Source organism: Ceratotherium simum, chromosome 3, assembly GCF_057802395.1.
Source record: "Ceratotherium simum simum isolate JZ-2026a chromosome 3, ASM5780239v1, whole genome shotgun sequence".
NCBI classification, from domain to species: Eukaryota; Metazoa; Chordata; class Mammalia; order Perissodactyla; family Rhinocerotidae; genus Ceratotherium; species Ceratotherium simum.
In genome coordinates, this window is record NC_141902.1 from 47,264,917 (window position 1) to 47,282,355 (window position 17,439).

The 17,439-nt window shown below is 41.0% G+C and overlaps 1 protein-coding gene across 1 annotated transcript in view; it reads left to right on the top strand.

Annotated features, from left to right (window-relative positions):
• Positions 1 to 12,959: 12,959 nt before the first annotated feature.
• The window catches only part of TMOD3 (tropomodulin 3), a 71,172-nt gene continuing 66,692 nt past the window's right edge, over positions 12,960 to 17,439 (top strand). The window contains exon 1 of the mRNA XM_014780721.2: positions 12,960 to 13,124. The gene's annotated coding sequence lies outside the window, so the exon portion shown is untranslated. The remainder of the gene's footprint in view (positions 13,125 to 17,439) is intronic.

Consider the following 17,439-nt stretch of genomic DNA (forward strand, 5'->3'; position numbering starts at 1 on the left):
TGATTGTATGGTAGTCTGCGTTAATCTTGTCACCCAGCGGTGTGACAGTGCAGTGCTCAGCGAAGGAAGCGTGACTGCAGCCTTTGGCTCAAGCTCACATGTCTTTGATAACCATCAGTGCCTGAGGCTGTAATTGGTGGCACTCTGACACTGGCTTCTCACCTCTCCCTCCCTTCCCCTATTCCTTCCTTCCACCTCTCTCTTTTTTCTTCTTTTCTCTGTCATTCTGAGCCGTGGTAAAGGTGACAGCTCTTCTGCTGGTGACAACTGGAGCTAAAGAGATTGCTGGCTCAGGCGGAAGGTGGGCCCAATCCAGAATTTGTTTAGTAATTGAATGTTCCTGAGTTGCTTGATAGCAATAAAATGAGTTAATGGGAAAATAATTCATATATTAGTCTACTTAGCTTATAGAAAACTGTTTAGGATAGATAGCCTTTATAAAATTGGCCATTTGCCTATAAGTACCCACATCTGTATCTCTAAAATCCTTTGAAACATCTCATTTTCTTGAGAATATTTTACACTTTTTGAGGGAATAATGAGCAGAACATGTTGACATTTTGGAACCCTAAAAATTCTTTAATTAGTTTTCTACTACAACTCCCTATCTATATAAAAAAAAATAGTAGATATTATTTGATGGTTTTCAGTCTTACTTTTCCTTCCCTCTTACTCATTTAGGTGTGGTATATTGGAGCTGACTCATACAGGCTTATCAATTATTGAATTTCAAGAATTTTGCAAACTAGTTGTAAACACAGCCATTATTAAAAATTAAATGACATACGCTTACAGTTAAATACGTTATGTTAAAAACAAAAGTAATACTTAAAAATACATTTTACTGTTTTCTGTGCTCTTGAGATTATTTGCATCTATTGTGTCTGTATGGCAGAAATACTACATAATGGTGTACTATTGTACATCTCTTCCCAACTCAGAAGTTCAGCGCTTCTTATTGGTAGTTTGAAATTGGCCATGGTGGGAGTATTTATACCATGGAAATTAGCAAATGTTACAAATCAGGGCTTTCGCCCCCTCAGGTTGCTGCTTGATAAACATTCATTAGCACACCACTGGGTGAAATGTATACAATTGTTTTTTTGTATACGTTTTGGTTACCATGTTGCCAAAGGGAAGAACATTTCTCTTAGGTGTCTTTCTTCTCTGCTTTAGATTTGTTGCAGATATGTTTCAGTGCTGAGTCCCTAACATGCCCCTCCAAGTAAGGCTTCTTCCTTTCTTTTCTCATTCACTCTCTTTCTTGCCTTCATCCCTAAGAAACCTTGGATCCTACAGAGTATTCTTTACAGCCCCACGGTGCTGTGGACTGGAGCTAAAGCAGTTACTACCTAACAAACCCTGGCAGAAAGCAAGGCAAAAAAGTCAGAATTGGATAGTGACTGTACTGCAGTTGTTAGCAGTATTAAAACAAGATAATGGGGCATTATCAAAATTTAGCGCTGTTTTTAGCTTGTAAAATAGTTGGGTCACATGTAATAGAGTCTGTGAAATCAAATATTTATTGCTAATCTGTTTATCTTATCGTTATCTGTGTTTTTAAAGTAGCTTCAAGGGTTGCATTTCCACGAGTATTCATATATATATATATATATTTTTTTTTTTTTTTTTTTTTTGTGAGGAGATCAGCCATGTGCTAACATCCGCCAATCCTCCTGTTTTTTTGCTGAGGAAGACGGCCCTGGGCTAACATCTGTGCCCATCTTCCTCCACTTTATATGGGACGCCGCCACAGCATGGCTTGCCAAGCAGTGCGTCGGTGCGCGCCCGGGATCCGAACCAGCGAACCCCGGGCCGCCGCAGCGGAGCGCGCGCACTTAACCGCTTGCACCACCGGGCCGGCCCCACGAGTATTCATATATTAAAGATAACTATTAGGAGACCAACTTACATTTTTGGGAGCCTATAAATCATTTAATTAGCCTAGGACTTAATTTCCCCATCTGCCCAAAACGTGTAAGTGGAAGCTCTTTCAGGATCGTGAGCATGACTAATCCTTTACCATCCATCATGGTGGGGCATAATGTACATAAAATATTTTTATGTGTATGCATTTTGCCAAATACTATGTCGAGATATTTGGCAACATCTGTACAACGGATTGAAGGGAGATCTTCTCTCCCCAGACCATCTCCTTTCCCCGTTAGACTTGTACAGGTCCACGCTAAGTGTGCAATCACTCGCCTGGACTCGCAGGCTCATATCACCAACACCCATCACAGCGTATGTGGAAGATGACTTTTAAGAGGTAAATTTTGGAAGTCTAGAGATCATATAATTAGTCCAACACTACATCTCCCCATCTGCCTGAAGTGTATAATAGAGGCTATTTTATCCTCATCAGCATGATTAAATCCCTTCCTTTCATCTTGGTAGGGCATAATGTAAATAAGTGTGTATGTGTGTGTGTCTTGCCAAATATCTAAATAAAGAGGTATTTGGCTACATCTGGACAACTGATTGAAGGGAGATGCTATCTCCCCAGCTCCATTTCCCTTGTCCGTTCTAGAGTTGCTGCAGGCCCAGGTTAAATGTGAGATCACTCCCTGGAGTTTGTGGCATTGGTAACCAACCACCAAATTTCACAGAGTATATAGAAGATAGCTCTTAGGGAATAAATATTAGAAGCCTGGAAATCTTTTCATTGTTCCAGCACCAAATCTCTCCATCTGCCTAAAGTGTATAAGGAGAAGTGTTTTCATCTTCATCAACATGTTTAAGGCCCTTCCTGCCATCTATGTAGGGCATGTTGTATATAAATATTTTGTACATAAAGATCACCAAATACTGTAAGGAGGTATTTGACTAAAGCTGGACAACTGATTGAAGGGAGTCTCGCAGTCCCTCTTCCCGTACCCCTCTCAGAGTTGCTGCAGGCCTAGGTTAGATAGAGAATCACTAACCTGGAGGGGCACATGGAACTCACCCATCGTAGAGCATGCAGTTCATCTTACAATAAAAGCCCATCTCCATTTAAAAATTCAGAAGTCATCCCAATGCCTATACTCCTCAGAACAATTTCCCTAAGGGAAGCCTGGTGCACCAAACCAAAGAGAACAGCTGCTTCTCTTCCAGACAGAAATGTGGCCCCTGGCAGGGCACCAGCGTCAGAGAAACCAGTGTGCTCTGAATAACTGCCGTGAGAACATTTCAGACACTCACACTTGAAACTGGTGTTAAGTGTCTGCGTGCTTTAAATGTAAGAGAGCCCTTTAAATTTATGAGAGTTTGCAGATATTTATTTTTTTGTGGATATGATGTACTTAGCCCTCTCCTAGGCACCGTGAAGGAGATAGGAGAAGTATAAGAACTGTGGATTGATATAATTTCTGGATTTGGGGGTAGAGTGCCTTTTTGCAAAGTGGATACCATCTTTAGTTCAAGTATTGATAGCATCAGCAAAAATGGGCAGGGGGCAGTAAGTTGTGAATACTGGGTTCTGTGGTATGTGGTATGTTACCTATGCTCATTTGGAACTGTTTCTGGAGTCGGGTTTTAAGTCATGATCCTGAAGCTTCCTTCCTCTCTTCCACTCACGATGCAATAATAGCTATTTTCATTTTAATGAGCGGAGAACTAAGAGGAAATGTTTTGGCTCTGCCTTGGAGTAGCAGTTTCCCCTTACTGCTCCTAATTTCAAATATCCGTGCCACTCACCAGGCCAACCTCAAAGCTAAAGGACTGAGCCACATGCAAAAGAAAGGTGTGAGAATGCTTGGAAGCATCAGGCTGAGCCCTCTGGATGAAAAATCACATGATCAGGCCTCCCAGTAACAAGCTGGAGAGAGAAAAGTACCCAGAACATCATGGATGTATTCATTGTTTTCTTGCTCCCAACTCTACATCAGATTGGATCTTGTTTTGTGGTTCAGGAGTTTAGTAAAGTGGAGGGGCTGAGTGATGTGGGGAAGGAAGATGGAACTTAAAGGTTTTCATTTGCTTAAGGGCAGAAGTAAGCTCTGCTCAGCTTACCTCTTTCCCATGTGCCCATAACAGCAATGATTAAACATTTAGTAGATGGATGGAGGAGGAGTTCCAAGGTTTAAATTTGTAACCTGCCTCTGCGTACTATTCTAGGAAGGCCATACATTACCAGAGGTTATCCCAGTTTTGTGATGCGTCATTGACTTGGGAGAGGGTGAAGGAGGCTAGACTTTTCTCTGACATCTTCCATGATAGTCATTCTGAGCACATTGGTTCTGCTAGTTGGTATGGTGGAAAGGCACCATACTGACAGATTTGGTGACTGACTCCTAATCCCATCACCAACACTTAGCAGGTATATGATCATGGGCAATTCATTCAATTGCCTGACAATTATAGACTATATAGGGGGAAGAGCACTGGATTTGGAGTCAAGAAACGTGGACACTTGGCTCCACACTTTCTTAGCTGGGTGACTTTGGGGCAAGCCACTTAGTCTCTCAGGCCTAAGGTTCTTCAGCTATATTATAATGGGAATAATATCTTCACTAACTACCTCACAGAGTTGTGTTGAGAATATCATCAGATAATGGGATGAAAACACTATACTGGAAAGGGCTATACAAAAGTGGGAGATCATTTTCATTATCTATTCACTAATGTTTTCCACTGCCTCCTGAATCTGTTGTATTTTCTTCTGACCAACAATTACATCTCTCACATCTTTTCGAGTATGGGGAATTGAAGCATGGGTATGGCGTAGAGGACTGGAATTATTTTACTTGCAACATAGAGGCGGGAGAGGTGGCTGATAGGGGTGGTGAGTATTATACACCGGTGATATGAGTGGTAGGGCATTTTCCTGGGACATGGTGAGGACCCTTGCAGATAGCCTAAGGCTGGACACAAGGGGGAAGCAAACAGTGATTAAGAATTGAGGGGAGGGTCTGGGGTACTGCTGCCCTCCTGTCCAGCTCTGTCACCCCTTGGGGGGTGGGGTAGGCTATGACTTGAGGTGTGACTGGAGGTGCAGGTGAGGAGACTGTCCTGAGGGCTCCAGCAGCAGTGTAACAGGCTCGAGCCCTGATAGAGAAGGGGCGAAAGTGTCAGTTGCCTCTCCTGGGCAGCAGCTGCCTCGTTATCACCAGCAACCTTAGCCCTAGTCAGTATTATTTTCTGCTAAGAAAGATATCAAAACATGGCCTCATAGGAGTTTCATGAGCACTTGGAGGCAGGGACTGTCTCATCAATCTTTGTGTCTTCAGTAGCATCTAGTAAGGTGCCTTGTACATAATAGGTGCTTAATAAATGTTGCTTGAATTGAATTCTCCTTCAGCCTCACAAGAATTATGCTCCATTTGCCACCATGTGATATTTTTAGAAAACAATGCTGATTTGGATGTCAGCTGTGTGTGACTTTAGGCAAGACTTTCCATCTGTCATGTCTTCATTCATCTGCAAAATGAAGTGAGTGGATTAGATGCTCTCTAAGGTCCGTTCCAGCTCCCAAATATTACAATCCTGTAATTCTAAGAGGTTTCCATTGCCTCTGAACATGGGTGAGTAACGCCTCCATTGCAGCTCCATCTCTCTTCTGAAGGCTTTGTTCAGAGAAAGAGGTCTGAACGTTCCACAGACAGACTTATCTGTTCCTCTTCAGTGGTTTTTACCGTCTTCCGAGTATTCCTAGAGGAGCAACCTTTTCTGAAAGGATATTTTAAAATATATAATATTTTCTCCTCAAAATTGGTGGAGGAGGAGAGGAAGAAATGCAAAGAAAGAAACTGAGCACAGTAAACACAGCATGTTTCTCGTAGGCTTTTATTTAAAATGTGTGTGCGTGTGTGTGTTTCTGAGCACATATTGACTGGATCACAGAGAGAAGCCCATCAGAAGTACACTGTGCAGTTGAGAGAAGCTGGCCCAGGATTAAAAATTTCCCATGGTTAATCTAAATGTGGATAGATAGGAATTGGCCATATGGTGAAATGAGATGGATAGAAAATGTGCTTTTTAAGGAAATTTTATTTTAGTACCAAACGTTGCCAGTGACAATCTTTAGTTAAGAAAGAAATTATTCTGACCTAAAATTCTTATCTCTGCCACTTTGGTTTAAAAAAAGAAAAAAAACCCACCATATTCATGGAATAATATTTACATTTGGATTAAACCTTTATCTTAATTCTGTTTCATCTATTCAAAGAAAACAAACAAGCAGCATTTTTCATTGCATTTAAAAATGTAAAATACTTGCATGCCACGGATCTGTAATGTTTTACCGGTTCAGATGCCTGTGATGCGTGACCTTATGTGTACCTGTATTGTTTTGAAGAGAACAAAGGAAATAATACTTTGTAAACTGTTTAAACTTACATTGGCAACATTTATTTGGCTAAGCAGTTATTGGAAAATTCCACCTAGTTTCATTTTGAAACTTTTCGATCAAAGGTGAACATTTATTGTATTCATTAGGGAATTAAAGACTAATTTGCCTTTTAAATGTGAAATTGAACATTGTATGGGAAATAAATGTGTAATAAAGCAAAATGTATGAAATGTGGAATACTTTTACCCTTCTACTTAATAAAGATCCCAGTTGGTACAAATAGGTGCAATGTTTGACCCTTTGGAATTAGCCAGCCAGACCTAATGCTAAGGTAAATGTATACTGTTTTAACTAATCAAGATCTTTCTGCTTTCAAAGATATAATGTATTCATTGTATCTGGAATGCAGTTTCCAAGTGAAAATGTACAGAACATTAGGAATGAATAAACTTTCCTTTTAAAATGAAAATGAAAACTGACTTAATCTGGCTAACTTTTAGACATATTGTCTCCTTAAAATAAATAGTTGGCACCATTTCTCATATTAGATGACTATATTTGCAGAAATATACTATAAAGGACTATAAAGTGCCCTTATTATGAAGAAGATAAGAAGTAGATAGACAACAGGAAGTAGCCAGAGGGGGAAACGAGAACTCATTATTAAAACAAAAATGCACACATTCAGCTAAACAGTTAAAATTTGTTAGAATAAATGGGAGCAGGAATACAGATAACCCAAATGGGTTAATTTTTTTTACCTTGAGTTTTTTGTATTAACTTTGGACTCCCTTTTTTTTTTTTTTTTTTTTTAAGCTATGCTAGGATTGATAACACAGACGCTAAAAATCATAAAGTTACATTGTAAAGGTTTGTCCTGGAAAAACAAGAAAACCTACTCTTCCTGCCCTCCTGCTGAACTCTGCCCTAACTCTTTGTCACTTAGGCTGATGACGAGGTCCAAGAAGCAGCCTAGGAGGCCTGTGTCTAATTTCTATATTTGCTATTTCACACCCTCTCATGGACAAGGAAATATAGTAATTGTTTTCTTTAAAGGATTCTTTCAGTCTATGGGGCTGTAATGAATAGGAGTTACAAGTGTGCACTTTGGGGTCAGACTTGCCTAGTTCAAATCTCACTTCTGTTAGTTGTGTGAATTTCTGCAAATTACCTAGCTTGAGTTTCTTCATCTGTAAAATTGGAATCGTAATCATACTTCCTAGTCGTACTGTTATGAGGATTAGTGTGTAACACACTTAGAACAGTGCCTGGCATGTAGAAGGCACTTAGGTATTGCTATCCTAAATTCTAACCTAAATAAATGCCAACAAAGTTCTCCATTTTATGCTGACAAGGTCAGGAATTTAAGCAGGACTGAAGGTGACTCATTTTTGTGTTTCCACTGTCCATTCCCTTCTGGCAGACCAGTCCTCCCCCATCACTCCAAGAATTGAATATAAACAAGATAAAGCTGACCCAGGAGTTCCTCCTGATCCACCCTCTCCTTTAGCTTGGCTCCTCATGACTTTGCTGATGTTTCAACTTGTTTGTTCTTGCTCTGCTTTCTGGGTGCCTCCTTTGGATTTGGCAGTCTGGCTTCAGGAGCGACTCCTTGACTTTAGGGTCTGTTGTGTGTTAGCCCTGACTCTGTTATGGACCACCTCTGTCCGTTTGATCATTCAGCCTTTCTCTGTGGCTGTAAGAAGTTGTTCCCCACAGCCTATCTGCCCCAGCTACCAACCCATTTCTCAGTCCTACCAGTCAGGGAACATGATCAAATGCCGACAGCCTCCAGCAAGTGTCCCACACGTCAAAGGACCAGAATTAGATAAATGTGTGCTTGAATAAGGTAGGGCTATGCTTTGGGCACAATCAACCTAAGAAGGGAGATGATGTAGGAAAACCCGGCAGGTGCATGACTCAAAATTTTGGCTGATGGTGGGGGAGGGGGAATAGGAATTCTCCAAATTATAGACCACTGAACTCATCAATCCTCAGCAAAATTTTAGAAAGGCGTATTTTTGACTCTTGGTAATAGGTAAATGCTGATGTACAGAAGAATTTCAACCAGAAGGGCATAGTAGCCACCACAGGGCTCTTTCCTTGACATGTTTTGATCAGCAGTTTATCAGTAATTTGGTTGTGATACTGACAAACACCAACCGAGTCTTTAGCTGATGGGCACTGGGAGGGACAAGGAGTACTTTGACAGGTTGAAAAACATCTGCACAGGCCAAAGGACAAGCCTGTATCTAATCAGATAAAATTCAATAGAAGTTACAGTACAGTATTCTACTTTTAATCCAAAAAAACAACTACAAAAGATAGAATGGGAAAAATATGATTTAACTGCCATCTGTGTGCATAAAGACTTTGGTGCTGACAAAAACTTAACTGTGAATAAGAAGTAGAATGTGCCTGCGTAAACACTAACGCCATCTTAAGTGACATTAGACAAAGAGTCTTGGTATTTGGCCAAAAATCTGCTATTTGGCCTGGGCTTTGCGCCTCAGCCTTTGAAATGTCTACTTCCATATTATCTTCATCATCCTTGAACTTTGGTACGGTTGGTGTTTAGGTGTTTATAAAGGTTATTCTTATATCTAATCAGTCAACAGTGTCACTGATAAGAACAAAGTGTGTGATTTAGACTTGCCTTATTATATGAATACTCATTCATACTCATATTCATTATATGAATAGCTCCCAGAATGAAATTCTTACCTTTTAGTTTCAAGTGTATGTCTTCAGTTTAAGTTTTCTCAGCTCTCCTATAAAATACTTGGTTAAAAAAAACCAGCTTAAGTATATGAAGGAAATTATTTCCTAAAGGAAACTTTTAGTAACAAGAAAACTGCTGCTGGCATTGATTTGCAGATGATGATTCAGTGTGACATGCTTTATTTGTTACTCTAGCTGGAAGTTTAAAGATAACACTAATTAGGGCTTGTAATGTATTAAATATAGTTACAGTGTTATTTTATCAATCACTTTCACTCTAACCAAACCCTGAAAACTAACAAGAACTGTACTCTATCCCTTATTCAGATATTTTACCTAACAGTCTCAGATTTCTTCTCTGTAGTAGGTTGAACTTAAACTGTCTCCCATTACTTTAATCTTGAAGTGGGATTAAATGCATGAAGGAGGGGTGCCACACCACTTCTGTTTCAGAGGATGCCTTTCACTGAACAGGCACTGCAGTAGTCAGCTCTTGCTAGGTCAGTCTACAGTAACAAAAAAACCTAAATCTCAGTTTACTTCTTGCTCACATTACATGTCAGCACCTGTGTTTGGCTGAGGTGCTGACCCATGTGACCCATTCTGGGACCCAGGCAGAAGGACCAGCCTCTATTTGGGACATGCCATTCTTTCGGTGGAGGGAAAGAGTAAGCACTATGCTGGGAAACAGCAGTGACTCTTAAAGCTCCCACTTAGAGCTGTGGAATTGTCACTTCCACTCACATTTCATTGGCCAAAGCAAGATTCATGTTTGGAAGCTTTGTGATTACAGTAGGACAACAATTGTGTGAAGAAAGAAGGAAAAACCCATTACCAGGCCATAGCCAAGCCTGAAAATGTCTCTGGGAAGGCACTGCAAGTCACAGGGCAGTGGGTAGGGTGTCTTTTCCTCTAGAGGAGAGCAAATATTTGGGAACAATATTTCAATCTTCTACAGGCATTTAGTGGATTTACCTTTTCACTTATTTACGTAAATGCAATTTTCAGGTTTTTCCTTTTTTTATCCTCTTCAAGAATTGTGTTCTTCTAACTATAAGCTGATAATGGCAACTCATAAAGTATAGTCTTTTTAAAAGAGAGCTCTATCCCCATTTCAGGATGCGTTTCTGTGGGTCTCGTTGTCCTGTGGTGCCAACCCTCTTGCAGCTGGTGTGTCTATCTGCATCAGGTCACTGGCTGGCATTCACAGGCGAACCCTCTGGTTCTGTGTCCCAAAATGAGAGGAGGAGGGGGAGGGAAGGATTCAATATTTGTTTATTTACAAATATTTATTGAATTCCTACTGTGTGTCAGGCATTGTTGCAGATGCTAGAGATAGAGGGGTAAACAACGCAAAGTCCTCCTTGAGCTTACACTAATAAGCAAGACGATGTTAGGTAGCGACAAGTGCTATGAAGACAAAGTACAGAAAGGGGAGAAAGACAGGGTAAGATGATCAGAGAAGGCCTTTCAGAGGTGACACTTGAGCAGAACCTTCATTAAAACGAGGGCATGAGCCATGAGTATTGGGGAGGAAGAGCATTCTCCCATGTAGTGCAAAGACCTCGAGAGGGGAATACACCTGGCAGGCCTGAGAAACCTGCTGGAGGCCGGTGTGACTGGAGCAGAGTGAGAGTGTGGTAGGAAATAAAATCACGTAAGGACTTGGAGAGGTAGTAACTTGGGATTTTATTTGAAATGTGATGGGAAGCCGTGAGTGGTTTGGGACAGGAGGGTGACATAATCTAATTTGTTTTAAAAAGATCATTCTGGCTGCTGGTGTAGAGAACAGATTGTAGCAAGAGAGGGAAAGCAGCGAGGAAGGTTCTATTTTTTTTACGGTTTTATCCAATACTAGGATATCATTCTTAACACCTCTGGTCCCGTATGTGGTATTGAATGTACATGGGTTTAGGAGATTCATGTTTGTAAGCCTCGTGATTACATAATGATAACATTTGTTGGAAGAAAGGGAAAAAATCCAGCACCAAGTCACTCTATTTGAGAAAAAAGAAACTAAAATAAGATGCAGACATTTGTTAGGAAAAACTTAAAATGAATAGCTAAAAGAGAAAATATATTGCATGTATGCCTAACACTCCATATTGGAAGGTCATGGAGGAAACATGTCATGGATTAAATCAGTCATTCATTCATTTAAAAGCCTTTCTGCCTAAAAAGCAAAGCAAAAGAAGCCATATTGCAGAGGAAAGTCCTTCTTAAAACAAACCATTTCTGGATGGCCATGGTCCTCTGTTCTGCTTGCTCAGGAACTCCGTTCTGTCAGTTTCCCCAAGAGTGATGCCCCAGAGGTATAGCAGGAATTCACAAGAGACTTGCTGGTAGGCCAGAATACCTATATATTAATTGATAATAAAATATAGAGCTATCAAATGAATCCAGATATGCATCTCCTCCAGTTAGAGTACCATCCTCCTGGATTGTGTTAGAGAATTTTTTTCATGTACCACGGACATGGTCACAGATTATCTCACTTTAAAGAATTTGATGAAATTTAGGAGAAACATTAGTCTGATCAACAGTGGAAAGCACACTAGAATTTGAGTGAGGGTACCTAGCTTTATTTCTGGATCTCCAATACTGGCTGCGTGACCTCGTGTAAATTACTTAACTTTTCTGAGTCTTAGTTATCTCATCTGTAGAAATGGAGGATAGTAATATATTCTCTGTAGGGTTACTTTGAGGATTGGATGAGATATTATAAATGAAGTGTTGGCACAATGCTTGGTGTGGATTAAGTACTCAATAAATATTAGTTGAACCTGAATTCTGTAGGAAATTGCTCTCAGAAAGCTGTTATCTCAAAGAATATTCGAGAAATTGATTCACGCTAAGATGCTATAGAAAATAAGATGCAATGACCACAAGATTTAATGTTGATGGTCTTCTAAGAGTATTTGCAATTTAGGAGGGTTTTTTTTTCTTAAAAACTCCAAATCATCAGTGATCTTCATTGTTGGGATTAGTGGGTGCCAGTTGCTTGAAATTCCCGAGTGTTTACCTAGGGTGCTCCCTGCTCTGAGGGGAAGAAATAGATGCCAGGAGAGGTTTAACCATTAGTCGGCTCCCACACTGGGTGTAGCTGGAATGTACCTCAAGCAGGAACTTCAGTCCTCTTTCTGGCTGCATTTTTGAAAGAAGATGTATCAAAGCTGAGCATTATCCCTGGGCATGGTTTACCCCTGAAGAGAAGGCCAGGAAAATTCCCAGTGACTGACTAAATGAATGAATGGAAGGCAATCGCTGCTCCCTCTCCTCAGGGCCCTGCACAAAAGTCAGCCATCGAACTGTCCTCTGAGGTGTTCCCATTCTCTTCATCCTCCCCTGCAGACTACCCATCTGTCCCAGTCCCCTTCTTTGAGCAGCGCCCGCCCACATTAGCCCAGCTCCGCCGCCTGGTGTTGAGCTTGAAGCTGGAATGGAAGGATGGGATGGAGCCGAAACTGCCGGGGAATATAAGGGCTATCGCTGCGACATCATCCCTGGTTGCATGCCTAAGGAAATCACTAGGGTCACCATGCCTTTGAGGTGACATCCACCTGATTTATGCCCCTTTTGGCCTTAGCCTATATTTGCTTACTTTTCGATGGCTTTTCTTGATAAGTTTAAAGGGCTTGATGTCATGTCCTCGCATTAGCAACCAAGGGTACAATACAAGCCCTGCCTCGTATGCCTTTTTAGTGAAAGTCAAAGTAAAGAGGAAATCTATACCAAAGAGCTTCTAGCTGCTGTTTATAGCTCCCAGAGGGTGAGGATAAATATTTCCGCGAGTAGAGAGCGTGATCTCAGGCTGGAGTAAGTCTTGGTATCCGCAGCTGCTTCCAAAGTCCTGCAGATTGTAAAGACCGGGGTCTTCGCTGAGCTTCCCCCTCCTCACTCGAACTACAACTCCCAGGATGCTCTGCGACCTGGGAGTGCGCACGCGCGTCGGTGGCGGAGGGGGAACCAGCCGCACGGACAGCGCCGTCGAGTTAGGGGAGCTGCTGGCGGGTGGATCCGGCAACTCCCTGGGAGGCAGGCGCGGGCAGACGAGCGGGTGCTGGGAACCGAGCGGCAGGCAATCCACGCGGGTCTGTGAAGCAGGTCGGGGACCCCAGCAGGCGCCAGTCAGGTAAGCCCAGCCCGGTGCTTTCCAGGAAGTCCGTCTGCGGGCGCGGGCAGGGAGTCGCACCGGCCATGGTGGCTGAGGAGGGAAAGGTTGCTGTCTTCCAGCCGCCCGGCTCCGGTCTCCTTCCCTCCTGGTCCCTCCCGGGGAGCGAGGGGACGCTGGGGGCTGCCTCGGGGCGAGCGGGCCTGGATGGGGGGCCGTGGGGCGCGCTGGGCGTCGCCCGCGGTGGAGGCGCGCGAACCCCGAGTCGCTGATGAATCACTACGGGGCCCGGCCTCCCCGGGTTCGGGACCGGCCCCTTCCCCTCCCGCCGGAGCCCGCGCCCGCCGCGGCCGTGCGAGCTCGCCCTGCCTACCCGCGCTTTCCACCGCACCGAGGCGCAGCCGGGACACGATCGTCTAAAGGGTTTTTTCACCACGACTCCTTCAAAGACTTCTGCTTGTTGAAAATTGGAAAGGAGAAAAACAAAAACAAAAAACCTTAGGGGCACACCCTTTTTTTTTTTTTTTAATTGAAATCTGGCTTTTCTTGCATTCGCCGTTTTTATCTTTCTGCCCTGTCTTAGAATAAATTCCTGGCTCCCGTGCAGCACAGCTGGATCCGGCTGTGAAGTTTTGTGTGCTGGTTTGTTTTGAGGACGTGACTGGGTCGTTTTATTTTTGCTAACAGAGCTTGTGTGTTTCCTCTGCAAGCCTGCATTCTGATTACAAGCAAATGGGAAACAGCCGCAGATTTATTTATTTATTTTTTATGTTTAGTTAAGAATCGCATTTCCAACTTGCCCTTGGCCTCTCTTAAAACCAAAAGTCGTCTGGTAATGAACAGTGCAGTAAAACTTATCCCAGGAGGTCATACTTGAACAGGAAACAAGCCTGTGGAGATTTAAGTTCGTTATGTGCGGTCTCCCTTGGTTTGTAACATTTTCATGCAGCTGGTGTTTCTTTTTCTGAGAATCCTACAGATTAATTTTTCGGCAGATTAAGTTCATTAATTAATTGGCCTGTCAAAAAAAATATATTAGGCTTAGAAAAATTGTTTTGTCCAGCCTCATTTACCTTTGCCGGTCTCTTCTTCCTCGTGCTTGACACCTTTTTACCCTCTCATTTCTTTAAGAGCCCACAATCGTTCTACTGTAATACTTAGAATACTCTTTATAATGTAGTCCTACAAAAGGAACAAAAAGGGAATTAAAATGTGAGATCCAATATATTCTAACACTTTTAGCTTGCTTACTTTTGAACCTCTCAGGATTTCTAGTTTGCTCATGTTTAAAAAGAGGTTATTGGACCAGATGACCCTGAGATTATTCCAGCCATAAATATCTATGATTTTTAAAATTCATTTATTTTATTCATTTAGGAAATGTTGGCCATATTTGTCGTTCCTAGCCCTGTGCTAGGCATAAAGGAACAAAAATGATTTTCTGAGGATGTTACTGACCTAATGCTCAATTTCCTTTAATCATATTTTTATGACTAATTCCAAAGTTTTGTGGTATACCTTTTAGGCCAAATTACTCTGTAATTAATAACTTCACCTAAAGTTAAATAGGTACAGGTCAAATCCCCCGTTACAATGATTGGTTTCACCCTAATCAGATTTTTCAAGCCTCAGCTCCTGGTCCATTTAAATAAAACATAGTTTTAGCACAACAGAAAGTACTTGAATGGTGTACGGTGATGCTTCTCAAACTTCAACACGCAGAGATCACCCAGGATCTTGTAGGTTTGAAGTGGGGCCCCAGAATCTGCAAGTCACATAGGGAATGCTGTAATTGCTATGGGAGACCACACTTTGAATATCAAGGGTTCGGAGATGTTTTAAGGTGTTTATAATGACAGTTTCAAGACTGGTGCTGATAGCTGTGATATTAGATGCATAGTGATGGCTTTTTCCAGCTCTCAGTTTTTAAAGATAATTCTGTTCACTCTAACAAAAATAATTGCTTTCACAACAAGTTTTTTCTGTTCTTTTCTTTTTTCTCCTCTTTCTTTCCTTTCTCCTTTCTCTTTGCTGTTTCCTCTCAGCTTTTTTATTTCTTGTCCTCTTCCACCTCAGTTGTTTTCATTCACATTTAGTCAGTAATTCAGCATGTGTTTTATCCCATCCTGCACGAGGCACTGTCTTAGGCTCGTGGTGAACACAGACATACAAGACATGGTTTCTGTCTGGGAGCTTACCCTCTCTGAGATAAGGCGTGTGTACTTCTTTATAGTTCACAGCACTGCAAGAACCATCTGAGGGAATACAAACGTGCAGCAGGAGTTCAGAGGGAGAGGTCTTTTACAGTTGTGGAGATGGGAAACAAATGAAGTCATGTTTTCCCCACTCACTGGTCATTTCTGTCCCCCCAGGCTATACTCTCTATTCTGTTTGAGTGTATATGACATATCTACATAGAATACCGTACAATTTTGTAAATTTATTTATTTGGAACCTGGGGTGAGCTGGGTATAGGAAAATCAGTCAGATCTGAGCAGTATCATAGGGAGGGTAAGAGGTGGTGGGGATAAAATGTACCTGCATAGAGACCAACAGAGGGAGGAGACAAGGTGAAGAGGAAGGAAGACAGAGGAGGACCTAGTAAAACAGTAGGAGAAAAGGGCTCAGGTTTTCAGGCGTCAGTTTGATGTACACTGCTTTTGTTATTTTGGCTGTGTTATCATCTTTTAGAGATCAAATTAGCTGGCAAACTATTCTTCATGCTTTTCAATTTCTCTTAAATTTAAATATCTATCGGCTCACTCTTGATTAAAATAGTTGAGGAGGACATTATTCTCTAGGCTGTAATAGTGGCTAAAGCACTATCCTCCTCCTGTCATGACCTGCCTTGCTGACATTTGATTTACGTGCCTTACTTATTCTTGTTTTATCTCAGATTCTCTAAAATCACAACTATAAAATCATATTGAGGGGAAAATGGTATAGAAAACAGAAAATTCTACTGGACCTCTAACAGTCTGTTAGGTACATATTAAAATCGTGAAGAATCAAACTCAATTTGGTATTTATGAAAAATTAAACATGAACACATATGCTTATATCTGTCTACCTGTGTCTATAATCCATTAGGTTATTTACAGTAATGAAGGACTACAGATCTGAATAATCCAAAGTGGTGAATAATTGAAAATGTATGTGTGGTATTCTAGAATTTCATTTGAAACAAAATCATTAACCTATGTCTTGAAGCAGAGTGCTACTTTGTATTTTTTTATTGAGGTATAATTAACATTCAGTGAAATGCACATATCTTAAGTGTCCAGTTCAAAGAGTTCTGGCAATTTTATATACTACTACCAACAGGATAGACAACATTTTTATCATCATAGTAAGTTCCCTCATATCCCTGTCCAGCCATTTATTTCCCTCACCCACCCTCCTCCAAAGGCAGCCACTTTCTGACTCCATAGTTCGGACATCGTAGATTTGTTTTGCCTCGTCTTGCACTTGACATAAATGGAATCGTACAGTAGTATGTGCTTTTTAGTGTCTGGCTTCTTTTGTGTAACAGTGTTTTTGAGATTCCTCTGTGTTGTTTATAGCAGTGGTTTGTTCTTTTTTTATTTGTACAAAGTATTCCATTGTATGAATATGCTTCAATTTGTTTATCTGTTTTCCTCTTAATGGATATTTGGGTTATTTTCAGGTTTGGGCTATTAGGAATATGGTTGTTATGAACATTCTTTTACAAGTCTCTTGTGGATATATGTTTTCCTTTCTCTTGATAAATACCTAGGAGTGGAATTACTGAGTCATAGGGTAGATGTATGTTTAACTTTATTAAAAAACAGCAAAACAGTTCTCCAAAGTGGTTTATATATGAGTTCCAGTTGCTCCATGTTTTTAATGTTGCCAAATTTCAGTTCTGTCAGCCTTTTTTATCTTAGCGGCACTAGAGGATGTAAAATGGTACCTCATTATGGTTTTAATTCGCGTTTTCCTGATGACTAAAGGTGTTGAATGCTTTATCTTGTGCTAATTGGCTATACTGTATCTTCTTTTATGAGTATCTATTCAAGACTTTTGCCTGTTTTTCCTTTGGGTGGTTCATCATTTTACTGCTGTTTATAGGAGTTCTTTATAAATTCTGAGTACAAGTCTTTTGTCAGATATATGTGTTGGCAATATTTTTTACCCAGTCTGTGGCTTTTCTGTTTATTTTCTTAATGATGTTGTGATGAGCAGAAATTTTTAATTTTTATGAAGTCCATGTATTAATTTTTTATTTTATGGTGTTTTTTATCCCAGTCCTCAGGGTTGCAAAGATATTCTGTTTTCTTCTAAAAGCTTTCTTGTTCTAAGTTTTCCATTTAGG